General features: G+C 47.2%; 1 pseudogene; it reads right to left on the reverse strand.

Moving 5' to 3' along the window:
* Positions 1-283: 283 nt before the first annotated feature.
* The window catches only part of LOC141222240 (uncharacterized), an 83,762-nt pseudogene continuing 59,340 nt past the window's right edge, over positions 284-24,705 (reverse strand).

The raw sequence follows: 24,705 nt of genomic DNA on the forward strand, positions 1-24,705 counted from the left end.
ATTCTCAGGTACTACAGCTCAGCTCCCATTGAAGTAAATAAGAGCAGAGCTGCAGAACCTGATAACGGTCTTTACACAATGTACAGAGCTTAGGTGTTCCACCTCCGTATACTGTGTACACCCAGCTGCCGGGGGAGCTGCTGCGGACCTCCACCCATCCAAAGGATAAGTCATCAATATCTAAGTCTTGGACAACCCCTTTAACATATGGAGAGCTTAAGATAACACATATAATGTGTTTGCAAAATTAATGTTTATGATATAATTTCCCAATAATATCACCTCAAATCTTTGTGATCCAATGGTCACTGACCTGACACAGTGACGTGATCTTTTCAAGATAGTCATCTGGTGAAATAATTGTACCCAAAATCATAGGTTCAAGATATTCCTTTACTACAGATTTGTCAGGAATTTCAGATTGATTTACAATAGTAATCTCCGTTCTCCATATTCCTAAAGGAATAATGCGAAAAATTAGATGGGATCATACAATTGGAGCTGATCTGCAGAACCCGACAGTGACTAGTGACCAGCGTGCTGGAGCGGTGTGGATCCGCTCCGAACACCATCTGGCCACCGCTGCATACAGCAGATAGTTGGTGATGCCAGTTGTTGGGACTTCCATCGATCTGACATTGATAACCAGTGCGGGGATTAGGTCATTAATGTTACAGTAGCAGAAAACCACTTTAACTGCAAATACTGAACAAAAAATGTCATCATCTCAACATCCAAGTCCAATTTTACTGATTTTGTTTCCCCCAGAAGTAATGAAACACCCTGATAGTTAGTTTTGGCGTATGGCACAACAAATCAGAGTGGCCGACAATACAGCGCAGAGTGGTTACGTTTCGCAGCCTATGATCCACCAGATCCATGTATAAGGCATTACTGCATCATGGAAGCCATAGACAGAAAGTACCTTAATCAGCTTTGGAGAGGACAGCACAGCCTTGTATGGGACTGTAGGGGACGTCATTATGACAGATACATTGTATTCCTGCTCAGGTCTCTGGTTAAACACCTCCATGTGTTAAAGCAACAGGAAGCCCAACCTGTGCAGGACATGAACATTAGTTATAATTTATATAGAGAGGCAAATATACCGAAAGTGTTAATAAAATGGGAAACTACTTAGTGCTCGATAGGGATCCACCACTCTAATAGAAATTGGTCTGGAAAATACCAGTAACGCGGTGTCCATCATAACAGAGAAACACCACGCTATTTGCACTGCCTACTATACACAAGGCAGGTAGTAGAATGAACTATAAACCAGTTCAAGACCAGATTATTTCTGATCATCACCAGGCATATTTTTTCTTTTTCGTACATGGGATTTTAAGATCTTTAAAAATGTCTCTGGTTCAGTCATCCAAATAACGTTTGCCTTCATTTTGTCATTACTGAATTCCCCTGTAACTGGAGCTTATATGCCAGGCCAAGTTACAGGGGAATTCAGTAATAAAACATGACAAAATTCAACTTCCTGCAAACTGTTGAGTCAATCTGGGGCTAACCTAGCAATGCATGCTGCCAGCAACCGGTACTCACATGATCATCGTCATTGCTTCCTAAACTATACGCACAGCACTTGTTTAGGAAACAATCAGGAAGGCAGAGGTGGTAATAAACCATTTCTGACTTCTCTATGGGAAGTCCAGAAGGCTCATGTGTACATGTACATGTGTATTGATGAGGATATGAGGATTCAGATCTACACAATACTGTACCGATAACAATCCTGGCTATGGAATTGCAGGATAATATGTCACAAACATATCTGGATAAGCTGGAGGTTTGGGCCGAGAAGTGACAGATGTGATTTAACAATGAAAAATACATTTTCTCTAGTCAGACTCCATATGGAACATGGTGCACAGATTTAGCCACCAGTGTGCAAAAAAGACAAAGCCGAGGTCTAGCACGTACAAGGTGGGAAATTAAAGTAAAGATGGAATAGGTGGACTGCAATACAAGGAAAGAGTAATACAATTAATTATGAGTTAAAATTATTAATTATTATTAAATTATTAGTTAAAAAGAAATGCTAAGGAGTGACCTAGTGTAGTATATTCAGTACCGTATCTATAACAAAAGGGCCAAGACCAGGATTCTTTACTGTAAGAGTGTGAGACTGTGCAACTCTCTGCGTGATACAATGCTGAATTTACTAGGGGACTAGATACCATTCGTGAGTGTAATATACAAGTGGTTAACACATTACCAAGATGAACTGTTGAGCCAGTGGTTTGTTCTGCCAAAAATTGGCCTTTACCTTGTAACGTTTTTTTGCTTTCCTCCTGATTATTGTTACAGAAGAATTTTCTGAGCTGAAGATGTTTTTTTACAGCCTTACACACTAAATCAATAATTAAACTTTCACAAATGACCCCTTTTCAGAAATTAAAGTTATTGAAATGTCTATCTAATGCTCAATTAATCGGCCAGTAGGTGATAACTGTGCCCTTATGATCACTGTAGGACACATTAATGCCTGCATGGTATATTTTCATCATAAGTATAGGAAATGACTGAAATAAAATATATAGTGATATAAAATAAGTCAGATAATGGCAGTAGAAGACGCACCTCCAGCCAGCACCCAGAGCTGCACTGCTGTCTGTAACGGGTCTGGGAGGCGGAACCTCTGAGCAACTATACAAGGGGGCGGTCCTTGTAAGGAAGCGGGTGGCGCCCAGGGAAGACGGGCAGGTAGTCACAGCAAGTGACAGGGACAGTCTCTGGGTAAACGGGCAGGTGGTCACGGCAAGTGACCGGGACAGTCTCTGGGTAAACGGGCAGGTGGTCACGGCAAGTGACCGGGACAGTCTCTGGGTTAACGGGCAGGGATCACAGCAAGTGACCGGGACAGTCTCTTGACAGGCGGGTGGTCACGGCAAGTGACGGCAGAGCCTCCAGGTAGGCTAGCAGGCTGGTAGCAGGTGGACGCTCCCAGGTGAGCGAGCAAGAGTCTCTGGACAGGCAGGTGGTCACAGCACGTGACGGCGGAGCCTCCAGGTAGGCTAGCAGGCAGGTAGCAGGTGAGCGCTCCCAGGTGAGCGGGAAAGAGTCTCTGGACAGGCAGGTGGTCACAGCACGTGACGGCGGAGCCTCCAGGTAGGCTAGCAGGCAGGTAGCAGATGTGCGCTCCCAGGTGAGCGGGCAGACGGATCCATAGACAGACTGGCAGGGCTGGTAGGCAGACTGTCGGACTGCAGGAATAGCAGCAGGTAGACAAGAGTCAGGCAGGTATCAGACAGGAAACTGGCAGGTAACTGGCAGGTAACTGGCAGGTAACTGGAAACAGGACCTGAGGGCTGAAGCAGAGTGATGAACTGTGCTACAACATTGCTCGGGCACCTCCATTTTGGAGGAGGTGCCTTATATATGGTGAAGTCCTCCGGCCATTGGCCGGGGACTCTTTAGGACGGCGCGCGCGGCCCCTTTAAGAGAGGGGGAGCGCGCGCCCTAAGCACCGTGGCCGGGAAGCAGCGAGCGCTGCCAGCAGAGCGGGAGGAAGACGCCGGGCACGGAGCGGAGAGGTGAGGGGAACAGCGTCCCTGCCTAGCAGGAGTCATTGACCAACTCTTGAAAGACGGCAGGAGCGTTACAGAGACCGAAGGGTATTACAAGGTACTCATAGTGGCCATCCCGGGTGTTGAATGCCGTCTTCCACTCATCCCCCTGACGGATACGGACCAGGTTATACGCCCCACGGAGATCCAGTTTGGTGAAGATTCTAGCCCCCCTCAGGCGGTCAAATAATTCAGGAATGAGCGGGAGGGGGTATTTATTCTTCACTGTAATCTGTTTAAGGCCTCTATAATCTATACATGGACGGAGTGAGCCGTCCTTCTTTTTGACGAAGAAGAAGCCTGCTCCCGCCGGGGAGGTAGATTTCCGGATAAATCCCCGGGCAAGATTCTCCTCAATATATTCAGACATGGACCGGGTCTCTGCTGCGGACAAAGGGTAGATACGCCCACGGGGAGGAGTAGAGCCGGGTATCAGGTCGATTGGACAGTCGTATGGTCTATGAGGGGGTAATGTCTCTGCTTCTTTTTTATTGAAGACATCCGCATAAGACCAATAGGGAACCGGTAGACCGGGTAGATTGACTGGGGTAGGAGAAGGACGAGCAGGATGAACGGGAACTAGACAAGTCTTATGGCAGTCCTGTCCCCAGCGAAGGACTTCTCCGGTCTGCCAGTCAAGCACGGGTGCATGTTTCTGGAGCCAAGGTAGGCCCAGCAAGAGTGCGTGAGAGAGTCCAGGCAGAACATGAAAGGAGATGCTCTCAGAATGCAGCATTCCCACCTGCAGAGTTATGGATTCGGTGATGAGTTGGATGGGATGTGGTAAAAGGCCCCCATCCACGGCGGCGACAGATAAAGGTACAGCCAGAGGTTTGGTGGGAATGCGGTACTTCTCTACCAGGGATTAAGAGATGAGATTACCAGCAGCTCCTGAGTCAAGTTAAGCCAGTTCGAAATAGCGGTTCTCTCCGCAGGTGATAGAGACTGACAGCATCAGGGATGGAGAGGGTTTACTTTTGTCTAGGGCGACCTCCCTGAGCGACCCTAGACACAGGCGTTTCCCGACCTCTCAGGGCAGGAACGGATCCGGTGCTCCTTACTGCCACAGTAGAAGCAGCTCCCCTCGGCACGGCGAGAGTCTTGACGGGTTTTGACCATCTTGGTCAGGTCGACCTGCATAGGCTCAGGTGAGTGTGCCGGGGGAGTAACGGAGGGAATGACGGGTTTCTGGAAGGTGGGGGCTAGATGTGGAAACCTCCTCTAACGGGTGACCTCTTTGGCGCGCTCCTGGAACCTGATGTCAATCCGGGTGGCAAGTGGTATTAAGTCGTCGAGAGTGGTAGGAATGTCCCGACCGGCGAGTTAATCTTTAATACGGCCGGACAGACCCTCCCAGAAGACAGACACCAGAGCGTCGTTATCCCAGGCCAGCTCTGAAGCAAGGGTACGGAACCGTATGGCATATTGGCCCATGGTGAGATTTCCTTGGCGGAGGCGTAGCAGAGGCGATGCGGATGAGGTCTTCCGTCCGGGTTCGTCGAAGACTTTCTGGAAAGCCGTGAGAAAGGCTGGCAGGTCGGACACCTGGGGGTCTCCTCTCTCCCATAGAGGATTTAGCCAAGCCAGTGCCTCCCCCGTGAGATGGGACATGATGAAGGCAACTTTGGCCCGGTCGGAGATAAACTGGTGGGACAGGAGTTCAAAGTGCAGGGTGCACTGGTTTATGAAGCCCCGAGCTTGAGCGGGGTCGCCTCCGAAGCGAGGAGGTGCAGAAAGCCGGGGTCTGGGGCAGGATACCATGGTATTGGTAGGCAGCGGTGCTGCCGGGTTGCGAGTCATGACACTAGCGGTGGTTGCTGGTGGAGCAGTCAGAGTGTCCAGGCGAGAGTTGACATTCCGCAGGTGACCCAGGATGGACTCCTGTTGGGACCTCTGACGGGACAGTTCATGACATAGGTCCGAGAGCGAGGGAGCTTGGGTGCTACCGGGTTCCATGGCCTGAGCAAACTGTAACGGGTCTGGGAGGCGGAACCTCTGAGCAACTATACAAGGGGGCGGTCCTTGTAAGGAAGCGGGTAGCGCCCGGGGAAGACGGGCAGGTAGTCACAGCAAGTGACAGGGACAGTCTCTGGGTAAACGGGCAGGTGGTCACGGCAAGTGACCGGGACAGTCTCTGGGTAAACGGGCAGGTGGTCACGGCAAGTGACCGGGACAGTCTCTGGGTTAACGGGCAGGGATCACAGCAAGTGACCGGGACAGTCTCTTGACAGGCGGGTGGTCACGGCAAGTGACGGCAGAGCCTCCAGGTAGGCTAGCAGGCTGGTAGCAGGTGGACGCTCCCAGGTGAGCGAGCAAGAGTCTCTGGACAGGCAGGTGGTCACAGCACGTGACGGCGGAGCCTCCAGGTAGGCTAGCAGGCAGGTAGCAGGTGAGCGCTCCCAGGTGAGCGGGAAAGAGTCTCTGGACAGGCAGGTGGTCACAGCACGTGACGGCGGAGCCTCCAGGTAGGCTAGCAGGCAGGTAGCAGATGTGCGCTCCCAGGTGAGCGGGCAGACGGATCCATAGACAGACTGGCAGGGCTGGTAGGCAAACTGTCGGACCGCAGGAATAGCAGCAGGTAGACAAGAGTCAGGCAGGTATCAGACAGGAAACTGGCAGGTAACTGGCAGGTAACTGGCAGGTAACTGGAAACGGGACCTGGGGGCTGAAGCAGAGTGATGAACTGTGCTACAACATTGCTCGGGCACCTCCATTTTGGAGGAGGTGCCTTATATATGGTGAAGTCCTCCGGCCATTGGCCGGGGACTCTTTAGGACGGCGCGCGCGGCCCCTTTAAGAGAGGGGGAGCGCGCGCTGTAAGCACCGTGGCCGGGAAGCACCGCGCGCTGCCAGCAGAGAGGGAGGAAGACGCCGGGCACGGAGCGGAGAGGTGAGGGGAACAGCGTCCCTGCCTAGCAGGAGGCAGGGACGCCGACGCTACACTGTCCCAACTAACAGACACACTTGAATAGTCCAAGGTCAGCTTTTCCAGCGCACTCTTCAAATTGCTGTATTCGGATTGGTCAACTGGAAACATTCCTGGAACAGAAAGTTAAAAGAAACCATTAGGGTATGTTCCCACAATATTCTGAAGTGGATTCTGCTCCAAAAACCACATTTAGGGGATGTTCACACTGAGTTTTTTGACTGCTTCAGAAAACGAAGGGGCCGATTCATCCAGCAGTTTACGTTCGTTTTCTAGTGTAAAATTGCTTAAAATTTTGTGGGTTTTTTCTCCCATCTAGGACCACTTTGCCAAGTTTTTGAACGGTGGTCAGAACTCAACTGGGAGTGGGTATGGCCACTCAATAAATGCACATAAAAAAATCCACATCAAAATACTGTGTGTGAACTTACCCCAAGCCTGGAATCTGCCAGATAAAGCACCCCATAATATGAACATAATGCACAGCAATGTCAAAGCAACATGGCTGTGCACATCTTCTGTCTTATGTCTTTTAACCACTTTAGGATTCGGAAACTGAAGTGGTTAAAATAAGGAACAGGTTCATTCTTTGAGCGTTTTCGCTAGGAAGCCGCCTGCTCTCTATAGTTACCAGTATAAAGTGAAAAAGCTGCAAAGCCGCTGGAAAGGACACCTCAGGAAAACAACCGTCGAGGTCTTCCTGAAGCGGCTTTGTCTGGAAAATCTCGGTGGCGGTGCCGAAATCTAAGAGATGCCGTGTGCACATAGCTTAAAATGGTTTTCCAAAAACTCAGGAAACAGCAGGAAAGGTGTTCAATTCAAAATCCCTATTCTCTCCTCTTTGTTCCACCCTTGGCTCCATCACTATTGCTCCAGTAGTCCGCACTGGTCTCCGCTTACTTCCTGCAGACTTTCCGTACATCATTCATGTGTCTAAGGTACTGGCATCAGCAGTGAAGCCGACATCTCCAGCATATGACCTTTAAGGCTCCCGATTATCTTAAAGAGTAACCCTCATTTTAATTGTTATTTCATGAATCAATAGTACACATGAAATTAAACAACTTTATAATTTTCTTCATTCTCTGCCAAAATGTATCATTCATTATGAAATTCTGAGGTAAAATCTGTATTCAGTGAAGACACTTTCCCATTACTGAGATAGGAGATGGCAGCTGCTACTGATACAATTCTATGTGGGCAGGAAGAGGGAGGAGCTTGAGACAGCTTTTCCCCCTTATCAGTAGCAGCTGCCATCTCCTATCTCAGTAATGGGAAAGTCTGTGTTCACTGAATACAAATTTAAAACCTCAGAATTGAGACTTGATGATGACTGATCAATTTTAGCAAATAAAGAAGCAAATTTCTTTGATAAGATATATTACAAAGTTTCTTATTTTCATGTAAACTATTCATTTATGAAATAAAAATTAAAACGATGGATACACTTTAACCCCTTTACCGCCGAGGGTGGTTTGCACGTTAATGACCAGGCCAATTTTTACAATTCTGACCACTGTCACTTTATGAGGTAATTACTCTGGAACGCTTCAACGGATCCCCCTGATGCTGAGATTGTTTTTTCATGACATATTGTACTTCATGATAGTGGTAAAATTTCTTCGATATAACTTGCGTGTATTTGTGAAAAAAATAGAATTAGACTTACCGGTAATTCGGTTTCTAATAACCCACCACGACAGCACCAAAGGAGGATGTCACCCCTCCCTAATAGGGACAGGAAACACAAAGAGGTGAAATAGCCCCTCCCTCATCCTCCCTCCATTGTTTTTATAAAGGACCACACAAGTATGGATGCTTCAAATTATATTTATTCAAATTAAATGATTGGCTAACCAAGCCTGGGAGGGAATTACCAGTGCTGTCGTGGTGGGTTATTAGAAACCAAATTACCAGTAAGTCTAATTCTATTTTCTCCAATAACCTCCCACGACAGCACCATAGGAGAAGTACCAAAGACTCATGTTTAGGGAGGGACAATGGCCTGAAGCACTTTTCGCCGAAAGGCCAAGTCTTTAATGGACATTAAATTAAGTTTGTAATGCTTGGTGAAGGTATGAACCGAGGACCATGTAGCTGCTCTACATATCTGCTCGAGGGAAGCGCTAGCCTTCTCTGTCCAGGAGACAGACATGGCTCTAGTAGAGTGTGCTTTCAGCTTCTCTGGTGGTGAGAGATCTTGGATCTGATATGATTCTATAATTGCTTTCTTGATCCAAGTGGCGATGGTAACCTTTGAGACCTTCTTCCCTCTGTTCTGACCAAATGGCTGAATAAAGAGGTTCTGATCCTTCCTCGAGGCCTCTGTTTTTTGGAGGTAGTGAAGAACAACCCTCCTTACGTCCAAAGTATGGTATTCTTCTTCCCTTTTATTTTTTGGGTCTTGACAGAAGGAAGGAAGAATTATCTCTTGAGACCTATGAAAGTCTGAGACTACCTTTGGCAAGAAAGATGTGTCCAGTTGTAGAATAATCCTATCATCCAGGATTCTCAGATATGGGTCATTCACTGAGAAGGCTTGGATTTCTCCCACTCTCCTGGCAGTGGTAATCGCTACTAGAAATATTGTTTTCCAGGCTAATTTATCCAGCTCTATTGAGGCCAAAGGTTCAAACGGTGGTAGTGTCAGACCTTTAAGGACGATATTAAGATCCCAGGAGGGAACGTGGTTAATTATTCTGGGGCGCAGGCGATTAGCTGCTGTCATGAACCTTTTTACCCATCGGGGTTCGGCTAGGCTCTTGTCGAAATAAATACTCAGTGCTGCGATCTGAACCTTGAGGATGCTAGGTCTAAGGTCCTTCTCCAGCCCTTCTTGTAGAAAATCCAAGATCTAGGTCATGTCAGGATGCCGAAGATCTGGTATATTTGGTTTATACCATGTTAGGAAGGTCTTCCATATCTTGCTGTATATGGAGTTTGTGATTTGTTTCCTACTTTTTTGTAGGGTGTGAATTACTCTTTCTGAGAGTCCTTTGGCCTTCAGGATTGTGAACTCAGAAGCCAGGCCGCTAGATGGAGGTTCTCTGGATCTGGATGGAGTATTGGACCCTGATGGACAGGGGTTCTTGATTGCTGGCAGAATGAGGGGTCCCTCTATGCTTAAACTGTTTAGTGCACAGAACCAGCTCCTTTTGGGCCAAAGCGGGGCTGTCAAAATTATCTTGACCTCCTCGGTCCTTACTTTCTGTAAGGTCTTGGCTAGCAATGGAATTGGGGGAAAAGCGTAAGCCAGATGGAAACGCCACGGGTGAGAGAATGCATCTATCCCCAGGCATACGTCGTCTGGATCTAGGGAGAAGTATTTTTGGTGTTCTTGCGTCTTGCAAAGAGGTCCACCTCCGGACGACCCCATTGTCTGGTCAGCATGTGAAAAATGTCTGAGTCCAGCTCCCATCCCCCCGGATGGATATTCCTTCTGCTCAGAAAATCGGCCTGGATGTTGTCTGAGCCTTTTATGTGCAGACCTGATCAGGAACGAAGATGTCCTTCTGCCCAGAAGAATATTCTTGCTGAGATACTTTTTAGATTCTCGTACCTTGTACTCCCTTGATGGGACAGGTGAGCTACGGTAGTCATGTTGTCTGAATAGACTTTTACGTGTTTGCCCGTAATGATCGGAGCCGACATTTTGAGTGCCTCCTCCACCGCCTTTAACTCGTGGAAGTTGGAGGATCTCCTGCTGGTCTCTTCTGTCCAGACCCCTTGGAAGGGGGTTTGAGCCACGACGGCTCCCCATCCTGTCTTGCTGGTGTGACGCCCAGCTGCACTTGGTATCACAGATCCTGGAAGAGTGCATTGATTGATTCCTCCACAAGAGGCCCCCATAAACATTCACACATCTGCACCTTCCACCTCAGACCACCAGAGGGAGCCCGTTACGGATATAAATAGGGAAGGTGGAGCCAGGCAGTTCAGTCTGGAGTGCACAGAGAGTGATTCAGCAGTTCCTCTGGAGAGTTCAGCAAGTACAGGTCTGAATACAGAGTCGAGCTCAGGTCAGATGTAGATCAGAATAGTGAGCTTTAGGTGTGCCGGCGCCATAAGATCGGTGAAGCGCGGCAAGCTGCCATTAATGTGTATAGCCTAGTGAGGGCCCGAGTTGGCCAAAGGTGAGTGGAGAGTTAGTACATAGGGGGCAGAGGAGCTTAACTAGCTCCCCCGAAGCTGTTACCGGACACCGGGTCCGAGCTTACCGGGATCTCTACGACCCAGTTAGGCATAACCGGAATCCCTGGAGAACTACAGGTCCCAGGATCGCAAAAGTGCTGATTCGTAACAGAGCCAGGAGACACATAGGCCCCGTAAGCCGGGAGCGTGCACTCCAAGAGAAGGCCCAACCACTACGTCAGCCAGCGCAGGACAGAGACAAAGTTAGGCCTAGCTCCAGACAGGTCAGAAACTTAGTATGCAGAGGCAAGAGACAGGAGGCCCTACACTTGCTCATTGGGGAGGATCCTGATATTCACCCTTCACCCTACAGTGCTCCGGGATGTGCCTGAATTTCCATCAGTAAAAGGTACTGAAGTGACTATCGTGTCTGTCCCTGTTCTTGCTCTGACCCGGCTGGGTCTCGCCTGTCCCGCTTCTCCTTTCTGTACGCTGCCCTGAGGCCTAGCTCCACCTGTGGGGAGCTATACCATCAAGCTGCCTTATCACCGGCCTCAGTGGACTGCGCAGCACTGGTGATTCTCACCAGAAACCACAGGTGGCATCATGAACTCTTATAAAATTAATAAATATCCACCCTTTCAAAGAGTGACCCCAGGGTACGGGCCCGGGAGCCGACCACCGCGACATCCCCAAGGCAAAGGCCCGGGTACCGAGTCATCCCCATTCCCTGGGCTGGTCATCTCTTCTGGCGTCACGAACAGGATCGCGTGCACGCTGCAACGACGGAGTGTTATGCCCGTTGCCACCGGGTACTGAGCGCCTTTGTTGAAGTGAACTGCATATTTGACTGTGGTGAAGATTGCCGCCATTGTTGGGTCGCCGAGCGAGAAGAAGGGCGTAACCGCGGGAAACTGAGGGGCGTACCTGCAAAAGAGCGCGAAGCCCCGGACACGCCCCACGCCTCGACGTCAAACCAAGAAGCGCCAGGTCCTGTAAGGAGCGTCTCTGAACGCTCTGACGTAGGACGCAAGCAACGCAAGGTCCAGAAGACGACCGTCACCTGCGGAGCTGCGGCCTACCGGAAGAAAAACTAGAAGGTAGACCACGGTTAGCTAGGGGGGCGCCAGAATGTCTGACGAACAGCACAACGCCGGAATACCGGTCAACGGCCCTGATGTTCAACCCGCGCCCGATGCTGAGCAGGCCGAGGCGGCCGCTTCACCAGCAGCGCCTGTAAGTCCTGTCATTCCCATAACTCTACCGTACATTCCTGGAGCAAAGTGGCTCCCCCAGTACAACGGCAAACCAGATACCCTGTCTGGATTCAAATGGAAGATATGCGGCATTTTGAACATGTACTCTATGACAGGCAAGCAGAGGGGCGCTGTTGTATTAGGACAACTGACTGGTGCTGCGGAACGGGAAGTGGAAACATGGTCGGCCGCAGACCAGGAGTCAGTGTCCACAATCTTTAAAAAGCTACAGACTGTTTTTGAGGATCTTACTGAGGCGGACCTCCGGATGAGGTTCTACAATTGTTCCCAACAGTCGGAGGACAATGTTCGGGACTACGCCTGGCGTTTACAAGGGGCCCTGTGGGCCCTGAAACAGGTTAGTCCGACCAGCATCGAAAATGAAAACAAAATGCTAAAGGACCAGTTTGGCCGGGGACTGTGGTCTCCAGAGGAGACTGTGCGTTGGTGGTCCCTGGATCATCCAGATGCCACCTTTGACAATCTCAAGGGCATGGCTATAAAAGGACTGCAGCCCCTGGAGACAAATGCCATCCAATGTTACCAGGGTGGGGCTACCCCAGTGCCTGCTACACCCACCTTTTCCCCAGTGGCTGCTGAAGCTAAGGTTCCAGCAACGTCCCCTAGAGAGCTGGACAGTCTGCGCTCTGAGGTGCGCCAGCTGAGCAAAACCCTGACCACTGTGCTGAGTGCTCTGCAGCTGCGGACGGAGCCCGAGGAAGGAGGGAAAATCCTGTTAGCCGATAGCCCTGAGGATGTCCCCTGGATGCGAAGGAGGTGACCAACACCACCCTCTACGAGGACCAGTGACCAGCGCTGTTCACAAAAGGACCCTACCTGCTACCGCAAGACCGGACACACCGCCCAGAATTGTCCTTTAAATGAGAAAACCCTGGGTCCGAGGGCCGACACCCAGGAGTAAATTCCCCAGGCCCAGCAGACTGGTACAACAGGTTTGTCGGACACAGGATCTCAGGTAACCATCATGCCTGATGTCCTCTACAAGAGGTTCTGGTCCATGGACGATCTACGTCCGCCAGCTCCAAATCTTTCTGTTTATGCCTCAAATGGACTCCCCCTTAACCTAATCGGGGTTAAGAATGTGACTGTAAAGGTGGGGAGAGTGGAGCTGAAGGACCAGGGGCTAATTGTAGTTGGAGACTAATCCTGATGACACCAATCCGTATATGGTACTTGGCACTAACAATGTTGGTAACTGTTTGGGAGAAGTTGTGTTCTTGCTCCAACAGATAGCTGACACTGCCAGACCAAGACAGAGGAGGGCGCTGCAGAAGGAGATCCGAGTCCTGATGTAACAACAGCAAGTAAGGTTCACAGACGGTGAAATCGGTAATGTGTGGGTGACGGATCCCATACCCATTGTCATCCCCCCAATGAATGAAATGCTTATCTGGTGTAGAGCTGCTATAGGTCTTAGAGGACAGAGCTATCAGGCAGTAGTAGAACCCCTTTGCTCCGAGCACAGACCCACGCTCTTAACCGCCAGGGGAGTGGTAGATGTACGCAATGGGAGGGTGCCCCTGGGTAGCTCCCCTAGTTCTAGTTAGGAAAAAGGACGGGAGCATGAGAATGTGTGTAGATTACCGACAAGTAAATCTCATTACACATAAAGATGCATACCCTTTACCACGCATAGAGGAGTCTCTAGCTGCCTTAAAGTCTGCAAATTAGTTTTCCACCCTTGACCTCACTAGTTGGTACTGGCAATTAGCTGTGGCTGAGGAGGATCGGGAGAAGATGGCCTTTACAACCCCGATGGGACTCTGCGAGTTCAACAGTATGCCGTTTGGACTCTTAATTCCCCCGGAACGTTCCAGAGATTGATGGAGTGCTGCCTGGGGCACCGCAACTTTGAGACTGTGTTACTATACCTGGATGACGTGATAGTGTACTCCAGAACACACGAAGACTACTTGAAACACCTGGCAGAGGTATTTGAGTCGCTGTCCTGGTACGGGATGAAGTTGAAGCCCTCAAAGTGCCACCTGCTCAAGAGAAAGGTACAGTACCTGGGGCACATCGTTAGTCCGGAAGAGGTAGCACCAGACCCGGAGAAGGTCACTGCCATCCAGAAGTGGCCGGAGCCGAAGAATCTCAAAGAGGTGCGTCAGTTCTTGAGACTAGTAGGATACTACCGGAGGTTTGTAAAAGACTACATCAAGAAACAGCTCCTCTGCAAGACCTCCTGGTATGGCAGTCCCCCAAAGGCAGAAATCCCCCATTCCACTGGGGTAAGGAGCAAGCAGAGTCATTTCAGGAAATTGAGGAGATACTGACAGGCGATGAGATCCTAGCCTACCCTGACTACAGCCAACTGTTCCTGCTGTATACAGATGCCAGCAACGAAGGACTGGGAGCTGTCTTAAGTCAGAAGCAGATTTGCCAAGAGAAAGTGATCGCATACACAAGCAGGAAGCTCCGCCCGACCGAGAGGAACCCAGAGAACTATAGCAGCTTTAAGGTGGAGTTCCTGACCCCGGTCTGGACCATCACTGAAAGGTTCAAGCACTATATAGCCTCCAGTAAGTTCACTGCCTTCACTGATAACAACCCCTTGACCCATCTTGAAACAGCTAAGCTAGGAGCACTGGAACAACGATGGATGGCTCGGATGTCAAATTATAAATTTACAATTAAATACCGGGCGGGCCGCAAGAACGCCAACGCCGATGCCCTGTCCAGGATGCCTCGCCAGTCAGACACAGAAGAAGAAGTGGATGACCTGGAAGAGATTGAGCTACCTGCCTTTCACCGGAATGGGATGATCCACGAGCAACGAGCTTCTAGAAGGCAGCGTGGAAAGACGTTAAACCCTCTGCCTCACCACAGCTGGAAAGAGACCCAGGACAGTGACACGGTTGTCAGACACATCAAGGAACTGATAACCCAAGAAGGTTCTTCCCTGGAAAAAGACACATCTCTGCAAGCAAAGCAGCTGTGGAACGAGAGAAGCCGGCTGTTTATCTACCGTGAGAAGCTGTGCCGGAGGTACGTCAATCCAAAAACCCATGAGATGGTATGGCAGATAATGGTCCCCAAGACAGACATCCAAATAGTGTTGGAGGCCTACCACGATCACGCAGGGCACTTTGGCTGGAAAAAGTTAGAGACCCTGCTGAAGTGTCGATTCTACTGGGTAGGAATGCGCAGCTCAATTGAGAGGTGGTGCCGGGACTGTGCACCCTGTGGCCTTAGAAGAAAAGACTACAGCAGCCAGAAGGCACCCCTGCAACCCATCAAGACGACTCGACCCCTGGAGATCGTGGCCCTGGACCATGTCAAGCTGTCTCCCTGCAGGTCAGGGTACTTTTATGCTCTGACCATGGTGGATCACTACTCGCGTTTCCTGGTGGTCGCCCCCGTCAAAGACCTGACGGCAGAGACAGCAGCAAAGACGTTCCAAGCGTATTTCTGCAGACCCCATGGTTATCCTAAGCAGGTGCTGACAGACCAAGGCCCGGCCTTTGAGGCTGAGTTGTTCAAGGAGTTCTGCCATCTCTACGGGTAAGAAAGCCTTACGGGGCCTATGTGTCTCCTGGCTCTGTTACGTATCAGTACTTCAGCGATCCTGGGACCTGTAGTTCTCCAGGGATTCCGGTTATGCCTTACTGGGTCATAGAGATCCCGGTAAGCTTGGACCCGGTGTCCGGTAACTTCTTCGGGGTGAGCTAGTTAAGCTCCTCTGCCCCCTTGGTACTAACTCTCCCCTCGCCTTCGGCCAACTCGGGCCCTCACTAGGCTATACACACTAACGGCAGCTTGCCGCGCTTCACCCATCTTATGACGCCGGCACACCTAAAGCTCACTATTCTGAGCTACAACTGACCTGAGCTCGACTCTGTATTCAGACCTGTACTTGCTGAACTCTCCAGAGGAACTGCTGAATCACTCTCTGTGCACTCCAGACTGAACTGCCTGGCTCCACCTTCCCTATTTATATCCCTAACAGGCTCCCTCTGGTGGTCTGAGGTGAAAGGTGGAGATGTGTGAATGTTTATGGGGGCCTCTTGTGGAGGAATCCATCAATGCACTCTTCCAGGATCTGTGATACCAAGTGCAGCTGGGCGTCACATTCCATCCCCTGGGCTGGTCACTGGCGTCTACCGTGACTGTTATCAGAGGGAACTGAGATCATGGAACCCCTGTTCCTAGGTTTTTTGGGCTGAGCCACCATGATAGGGATGTCTTCACATAATGAGGGATCATGATCATCCTGTTTAGGGAGTCTGGGGATCCGTCCCACTGTGCAAGAATATGGGTTTGCAACACCCTGGTGTGAGCCTGAGCCCAGGCTACGGATTGGATGTAGGCTGTCATGGAGCTGAGGGTTGACATGGCAGACCTTAGCGACACTCTGTTCAGGGCCTTCAGATTCGATATCTTGGATCTCAAAAGTATCTGTTTGTCTTTCGTTAGGAAGGAGGTTTGTCTGGCGGAGTCTAGTAGAACACCCAGAAATGTTTTTTCTGTGGCAGGGACCAGGTCTGACTTTTGATGATTTATCAACCACCCTAGGGTGGTCAGGATTAGGATTCTTCTCTGCAGATCTTCCTGGAGTGATTCCACCGAGGGATATACTAGTAAGAAGTCGTCAAGGTAGGGAATGATGCAGATTTTTTCTTTTCTGATTGAAGCCACTACCTCTGACATAATTTTGGTGAATATTCTTGGTGCTGAGGATATCCCGAACGGCAATACATTGAATTGAAAATGCAGCGTTTGATCCTCTTGAACCACTGCAAACCGTGATAGTATGCGTCCTGTAAGTCGATGGTTGCCATCACATATCCTTGTCCTATCAAAGGAACTGCTGATCTGATGGACTCCATTTTGAATCTTCGGTAGATGATGTATTGGTTTAAGGGTTTCAGATTTATTATTATTCTGTAGGTGCCGTTTGGTTTCTTTATCATAAACAGGCGTGAATAGTGGCCTGTGTGTCTTTCTGTTTTTGGGACTGGTGAAATAGCCCCCAAGGATAGTATGTCTTTTAGGCCTGACATCATTGCGGTTCTTAATCTCGGGGAGGTTAGACGAGTTATCCTTACTTTTCTTGGAGGATATGAGGAGAATTCGATCTTTACCCCTTCTTGAATTACCTTCAAGACCCATTGATTGGAGCAGATCTTTTGCCACTGGGGAAGGTATTTCATGATTTGTCCCCCCACTGCTCTGGCGTCACCGCTTCTGTTGTCGCTGTCCTTTTGGGAAAAAAATATTCCTATCTTTCCCCCCTTTGGGGTAGCTCCACCGACCAGACTTGCCGTTCCCCCTGTACTGGGGATTCTGTTCCCGAGGGGGGCGAAAGGGGGTCTTCTTGTAGTGTCTGGGTTCAGGCAGGGATTTCTTTTTATCAGTCGCCTTCTCCAGGAGAGGGTCAAGGGCCTGGCCAAACATATATTCTCCCCTGAAGGGAATGGAACAAAGTTTTGTTTTAGAAGCCACGTCACCGCTCCACGATTTCAGCCATAGTGCTCGCCTTGTGGAGTTCGATAGGACTGCTGCCCTGGCGTAACCCTCACAGATTCCGCTGAAGCATCCGCCAGGAAGTCAGTGGCTTTCTGCAGTAAAGGTAGGGAAGCTTGTATCTCCTCTCTGGATGTGCTGGTTGAGCCATCTTGACATGGACCGTGCAACACACGTGGAGACTGTTTGTGTCCAGAAGGACTGCTGATGTTTCCCAGGATTTTCTGAGAAGGCTGTCCATCTTGCGGTCCAGAGGATCCTTTAGTTGCGATGAGTCTTCGAATGGCAATACTGTCTTTTTAGCGACTCTTGTCACCTGAATATCGACCTTAGGTATCTCGGTCCAACCTTTTGAGGTTTCTTCATCTACGGGAAACCTGTCTTTCAATTCCGCTGGTGTATTCAGTCGTCTTTCAGGATTTTCCCATTCGTCCAGGATTAGATCCTGAATGTTTATATGTATCGGGAACACCATCTTTTTCTTTGAGCGGAGACCACCGAACATCTCTTCCTGGACTGATCTAGAGGGCTTCTCTTCTTCCACTTCCATCGTTCTTCTTACTGCCAAGAGGAGGTCTTCCATAAATTCCATTGATATAAAAAAAGAATAAAAGGGGAGACAAGGGGTGCAGAGTCTAAGTGTAGATGAATATGTGCATTTGCCACAACAATATTTGTTTTTTGCACTCACCCTTTAGATGTCTTGTATTTTCACTCAAATGATCCGTATAGTGGATCAGCTCTTTGCAATCCTCTGGTCTGCAGCACAAATGCGGGAAGTATGTCAGCCCTGGTATAAGGCTTGCATGTTGGATATTGTAGTGGAGAGAAGATTTCCCTTTTTCAGCGCTTCCAGAGGATAAGGATCGTTACAGATGAATTATTTTTCTCAAAATCAGATTTATTCGGACACTATATTAAGAACAAACAACGCGTTTCTGCCAGCAACGGCCTTCATCAGGTATAATATGCACTTGTAAGGACTTTAAGGAAAGACAATCTTTATAGACTGGTTACTCTTAAGATGTCGTGTTTTTTTTTTTTTTCCCTTTCCTTGACTTGGTTGAATTGATTAGGATTGACACCGCACCCCAATTAAGTTAGGAGAGTGGGTAGTTGTTCAACATTACATTCTAACACCATTCTGTGTACTAGAATGGTATATTTTTTGATATTAGAATGAACATATATACAGTTATATGAAAAAGTTTGGGCACCCCTATTAATGTTTTATAAAAATTGGTGTTTTTGCAACAGCTATTTAAGTTTGATATATGTAATAACTGTTGGACACAGTAATGTTTCTGCCTTGAAATGAGGTTTATTGTACTAACAGAAAATGTGCAATCTGCATTCAAACAAAATTTGACAGGTGCATAAGTATGGGCACCTCACCAGAAAAGTGACATTAATATTTAGTAGATCCTCCTTTTGCAAAAATAACAGCCTCTAGTCGCTTCCTGTAGCTTCTAATGATTTCCTGGATCCTGGATGAAGGTATTTTTGACCATTCCTCTTTACAAAACAATTCCAGTTCAGTTAAGTTTGATGGTCGCCAAGCATGGACAGCCCTCTTCAAATGATCCCACAGATGTTCAATGATATTCAGGTCTGGGGACAGGGATGGCCATTCCAGAACATTGTAATTGTTCCTCTGCATGAATGCCTGAGTAGATTTGGAGCGGTGTTTTGGATCATTGTCTTGCTGAAAGATCCATCCCCTGCGTAACTTCAACTTTGTCACTGATTCTTGAACATTATTGTCAAGAATCTGCTGATACTGAGTGGACAACCATGTATGACCTATTTTGCCTGTATTTTCTCTGGGTTCACTCAGGGAGATTACATTTCCTATTGTCAGGGATTTTTTTGGAACAAATTTACAACCATTTTTTAAATGAGTCCACTAAGGGCTCATTTAGATGCGGGTAGAAGTCATGTGGTTTATGCAAATTCATGATAAATAATAACAAGTCTGTCATAAGTAATGAGGGTCAAGTATTTAATCTTAAGACTTTCATGAACTGTGCTACTGACCACTGGGTTTATATCATTTTTTGCACGATATGCGGAAAACAATATGTGGGATCTACAAGCCGCAGTGTAAGAAAAAGACTGTCGGAGCACATTTATGACATTAACAATGTCACTACCCGCAGTCTTTCGGGAGCTTCCAAACATTTTTTGAATGAACACAAGGGGGATTTAAGTAGCCTGCGAGTAAGTGCTTTGGAATTTGTTTCTGCTCCACGGCGAGGTGGAGATAGGTTTAAATTACTCCAGATGACTGAAGCTCGATGGATTCTAAAACTAAATACCAGATACCCAGCAGGACTAAATCTAAGACATGAATTGATGTATCTATATTAAAAAAGTTGGAACAAATTGAGGAATTTATTAAATACATTTTTTATTTTTTTTATTTTTTGTGATCAATCTAGGGGACTCTATAATCAATAGTATACAAAACAAAGCATGCTAATTACGTTTTGTAATAATTTCCAGCCATTCTCATATGGTTTTAAAATAGAGATATTATTTTATTTTTTTGGGGGAAAAGTATGCCCTTGAAATCAAATGTTAGAACAATAATTTTTAGAAAATAGGTAATGATATCATTAGAAGCTCTTATTGTTACATATATATTTAAATAATGCATCAATTGTTTATTCAATGAATTCATATATATAAAAAACTTGGGTAAAAAGTGATCAAATAATTAGTGCATTACTAAGTGACAGTTCACATTGTAATATGTTTGTAGAGGATGGATGTAGTATAGGGTTATACTAGTGTTTAGATCACTGCTAGCCTTGAATTAGTGAGCTAATATCACAGCTGATTTTGGTGGGTGTTACCCTTGGCAGCTTCCCTTGACTGTTTTCCTTGAAAAGTGCAACATTTATTCAGTACTTTATGCTATGACTAAGGGTCAAATATGATCCGAAACGCGGAAGCTTACACATGCTTTTATCTCTGTTGGAATTGTATTTTTTAACGATTGATTAAATAAAGGCTTTTTCTAATTTTTCTACATCGTGTGCTGGAAAACTATTTTTTACTTTCACTGAGGATTTTTCTCCCAGATGGGGATGGACTAATTCCAAGCACCGAGATCATGGAAAGGAGGACTGGCAGGCTGGGCCAGGTGAGCTGAAGATCTTTTTCTTACTTGCTGAATAACACAGACACTATTCAATACAGCAGGGTTGAGAGGTATTTTGTGGGACAAAATTACAGCATTTTTGAAAGACACCATTCACTTTACTGTGCAAGATATAGAAAACAAGGGCAATGAATTCTAAATAAAGTGAAATGGTGCAGAAGAAAAAAACAAACATTTTACTGCTTTCAAAAAACTCTAAACTTTGCAAACAAATTGTTTGGCTTGTGTTTCAATTTTCTAAGACCCGTTTTTAACCCCTTAATAACATCTGACGTACTAATACGCGTCTGTGCCCTGGGACTTAAGAGCCAGACCCGTATTAGTACGTCATGGCGATCGCGCGCGCACACAGGCTGTGCGGGCGCGATCGCCGCCGGGTGTCAGCTGATTGTCACAGCTGACACCCGGTACTATGTGCAAGGAGCGGTCCTGCACCGCTCCCAGCACATTAACCCCCGCGATGCTGCGATCGAAGTCGATTGCGGCATTGCGGGGGCAAGGGGAGGTGATCGGCGATACTCACCTCCTCTTCCGGCTTCCAGCGCAGTCTGCAAAGGCTTCCCGGGTGTTGCCATGATGACCGGATGTCGTCATGACAACATCCGGGTCACCAGAGAGCAGGAAGATTGCTTGGGCATGCGCAGTGCATCTCCAAGCAATCTTCACACTTTGCACTTCTGACAGCCTTCATGGCATAGGGATGGTGCTTCATTCCTGTGCCATGCAGGTGATCAGAAAAAAAAAAGTGAAAGTCCCAGAGTGGGACAAAGTAATAAAGTGTATAAACTGTGTGAAAGTGGAAAAAAAAAAAAAATGTGCAAAAATATTATAAAAAAATAAAAAAAATAATACACCAAAAATAAAAATATAATGTACCCATCAATAAATATTATTATAAAAAAAAAAAAAAAAAACAACAATAAAAGTACACATATTTGGTATCGCCGCGTCCGGAACAACCTGACCTATAAAACTGTCCCACTAGTTAACCCCTTCAGTGAACACGGTAAAAAAAAAAAAAAAAACGAAGCAAAAAACAATGCTTTATCACCATACCGCCAAACAAAAAGTGGAATAACACGCGATCAAAAAGACGCATATAAATAAAAATGATACCGCTGAAAGCGTCATCTCGTCCCGCAACAAACAAGCCGCCATACAGCTCCATCAGCCGAAAAATATAAAAGTTATAGCTCTCAGAATAAAGCGATGCTAAAAAATATTTTTTTCTATAAAATAGCTTTTATTGTGTATAAGCGCCAAAACATAGAAAAATGATACAAATGTGGTACCGCTGTAAATGTACTGACCCGAAGAATAAAGCTACCTCATCAATTTTACCACACGCGGAACAGAATAAAAAAAAACAAAAAAACAATTCCTGAATTGTTGGTTTTTGTTTATTCTGCCTCCCAAAAATCGGAATAGAAAGCGATCAAAAAATGTCACGTGCCTGAAAATGGCATCAATAACAACGTCAAGTCATCCCGCAAAAAACGAACCATCACATGACTGTCTGCCAAAATCTGGAAAAATTATAGCTCTCAAAATATGGCGATGCAAAAACTAGATTTTACAAAAAATGCGTCTTTTAGTGTGTGACAGCTGTCAGTCATAAAAACCCCATATGATTCTGGCATTGCTGTAATCACACCGACCCGAAGAATAAAGTCGTCTAATCACTTATACCGCACAAGGAACGGCGTCAAAAATAAACTCTTGGGTTAGGATTGGGCTAGGGTTAGGGCTGAGTTTGGGGTTAGGGTTGTGCTGGGGCTAGGGTTGTGCTGGGGCTAGGGTTGTGCTGGGGCTAGGGTTGTGCTAGGGCTAGGGTTGTGCTAGGGCTAGGGTTGTGCTAGGGTTAGGGCTGGGGTTGGGATTTTTTTCAAAAGTAAGAAAAAAAGATGACGATATGGCGACTAGTGTTGAGAGCAAGTGCTCGCTACTTGAGTTTGCATCGGGTGCTCTGGTATGCATTGAGTATCGTGGGTATTTGAGTGACATGCTCGAGTCTCTGCCCCATATGCTTCGCGGCCAAAAAACTTTACGGGGATTGCCTGCCATGCACGAGCGATCCCCGCATGTTTTTTTTTGGGTGTCTAATAACCGTGAAACATGCGGAGCAGGGACTCGAGCATGTCACTCGAGCACACGCTGTACATGGTGCATACCTGAGTACCCGATGCAAACTCAAGTAGCGAGCACTTGCGCTCAAGAATAATGACAACTTATTCAATATGATGACCTAATGTAAACAAATTCTGTGCAGTACCTCTGGGTTCAAAATGTTCACTATACACCTTAATAAAATCCTTGAGGGGTATAGTTTCCAAAATGGGGACACTTGTGGGGGAGCTCCACTGTTTAGGCACATCACGGGCTCTCCAAACGCGACATGGTGTCCGCTAACAAATTGAATGGAAAATCGGCTCAAATTGTTAGCGGACGCCATGTTGCGTTTGGAGAGCCCCTGTGTGCCCAAACATTGGAGCTCCCCCACAAGTGACCCCATTTTGGAAACTAGACCCCCCAAGGCACCTATCTAGATGCATAGTGAGCACTTGGAACCCCCAGGTGCTTCACAAATTGATTCGTAAAAATGAAAAAGTGAAAAAAAAAACACTTTTTCATTTTTATGAATCAATTTGTGAAGCACCTGGGGTTCCAAGTGCTCACTATGAATCTAGATAGGTGCCTTGGGGGGTCTAGTTTCCAAAATGGGGTCACTTGTGGGGGAGCTCCAATGTTTGGGCACACAGGGACTCTCCAAATGCAACATGATATCCGCTAACAAATTGAGCCGACAATTTGTTAGCGGACGCCATGTTGCGTTTGGAGAGCCCCTGTGTGCCCAAACATTGGAGCTCCCCCACAAGTGACCCCATTTTGGAAACTAGACCCCCCAAGGCACCTATCTAGATGCATAGTGAGCACTTGGAACCCCCAGGTGCTTCACAAATTGATTCGTAAAAATGAAAAAGTGAAAAAAAAAACACTTTTTCATTTTTATGAATCAATTTATGAAGCACCTGGGGTTCCAAGTGCTCACTATGAATCTAGATAGGTGCCTTGGGGGGTCTAGTTTCCAAAATGGGGTCACTTGTGGGGGAGCTCCAATGTTTGGGCACACAGGGACTCTCCAAATGCAACATGATATCCGCTAACAAATTGTCGGCTCAATTTGTTAGCGGATATCATGTTGCATTTGGAGAGTCCCTGTGTGCCCAAACATTGGAGCTCCCCCACAAGTGACCCCATTTTGGAAACTAGACCCCCCAAGGCACCTATCTAGATGCATAGTGAGCACTTGGAACTCCAGGTGTTTCACAAATTGATTCACAAAAATGAAAAAGTGTTTTTTTTTTCACTTTTTCATTTTTACTAATCAATTTGTGAAGCACCTGGGGGTTCCAAGTGCTCACTATGCATCTAGAAAGGTGCCTTGGGGGGTCTAGTTTCCAAAATGGGGTCACTTGTGGGGGAGCTCCAAAGTTTGGGCACAGAGGGGCTCTCCAAACGCAATGTGGTGTCCGCTAACAATTTGAGCCGATTTTCCATTCAATTTGTTAGCGGATACCATGTTGCATTTAGAGAGTCCCTGTGTGCCCAAACATTGGAGCTCCCCCACAAGTGACCCCATTTTGGAAACTAGACCCCCCAAGGCACCTATCTAGATGCATAGTGAGCACTTGGAACCCCTAGGTGCTTCACAAATTGATTCGTAAAAATGAAAAAGTGTTTTTTTTTTCACTTTTTCATTTTTACGAATCAATTTGTGAAGCACCTGGGGGTTCCAAGTGCTCACTATGCATCTAGAAAGGTGCCTTGGGGGGTCTAGTTTCCAAAATGGGGTCACTTGTGGGGGAGCTCCAAAGTTTGGGCACAGAGGGGCTCTCCAAACGCAATGTGGTGTCCGCTAACAATTTGAGCCGATTTTCCATTCAATTTGTTAGCGGATACCATGTTGCATTTAGAGAGTCCCTGTGTGCCCAAACATTGGAGCTCCCCCACAAGTGACCCCATTTTGGAAACTAGACCCCCCAAGGCACCTATCTAGATGCATAGTGAGCACTTGGAACCCCTAGGTGCTTCACAAATTGATTCGTAAAAATGAAAAAGTGTTTTTTTTTTCACTTTTTCATTTTTACGAATCAATTT

Source organism: Phyllobates terribilis, unplaced genomic scaffold (genome assembly GCF_046119375.1).
Source record: "Phyllobates terribilis strain yellow unplaced genomic scaffold, ASM4611937v1 Scaffold_348__1_contigs__length_1988982, whole genome shotgun sequence".
Taxonomy (NCBI): domain Eukaryota; kingdom Metazoa; phylum Chordata; class Amphibia; order Anura; family Dendrobatidae; genus Phyllobates; species Phyllobates terribilis.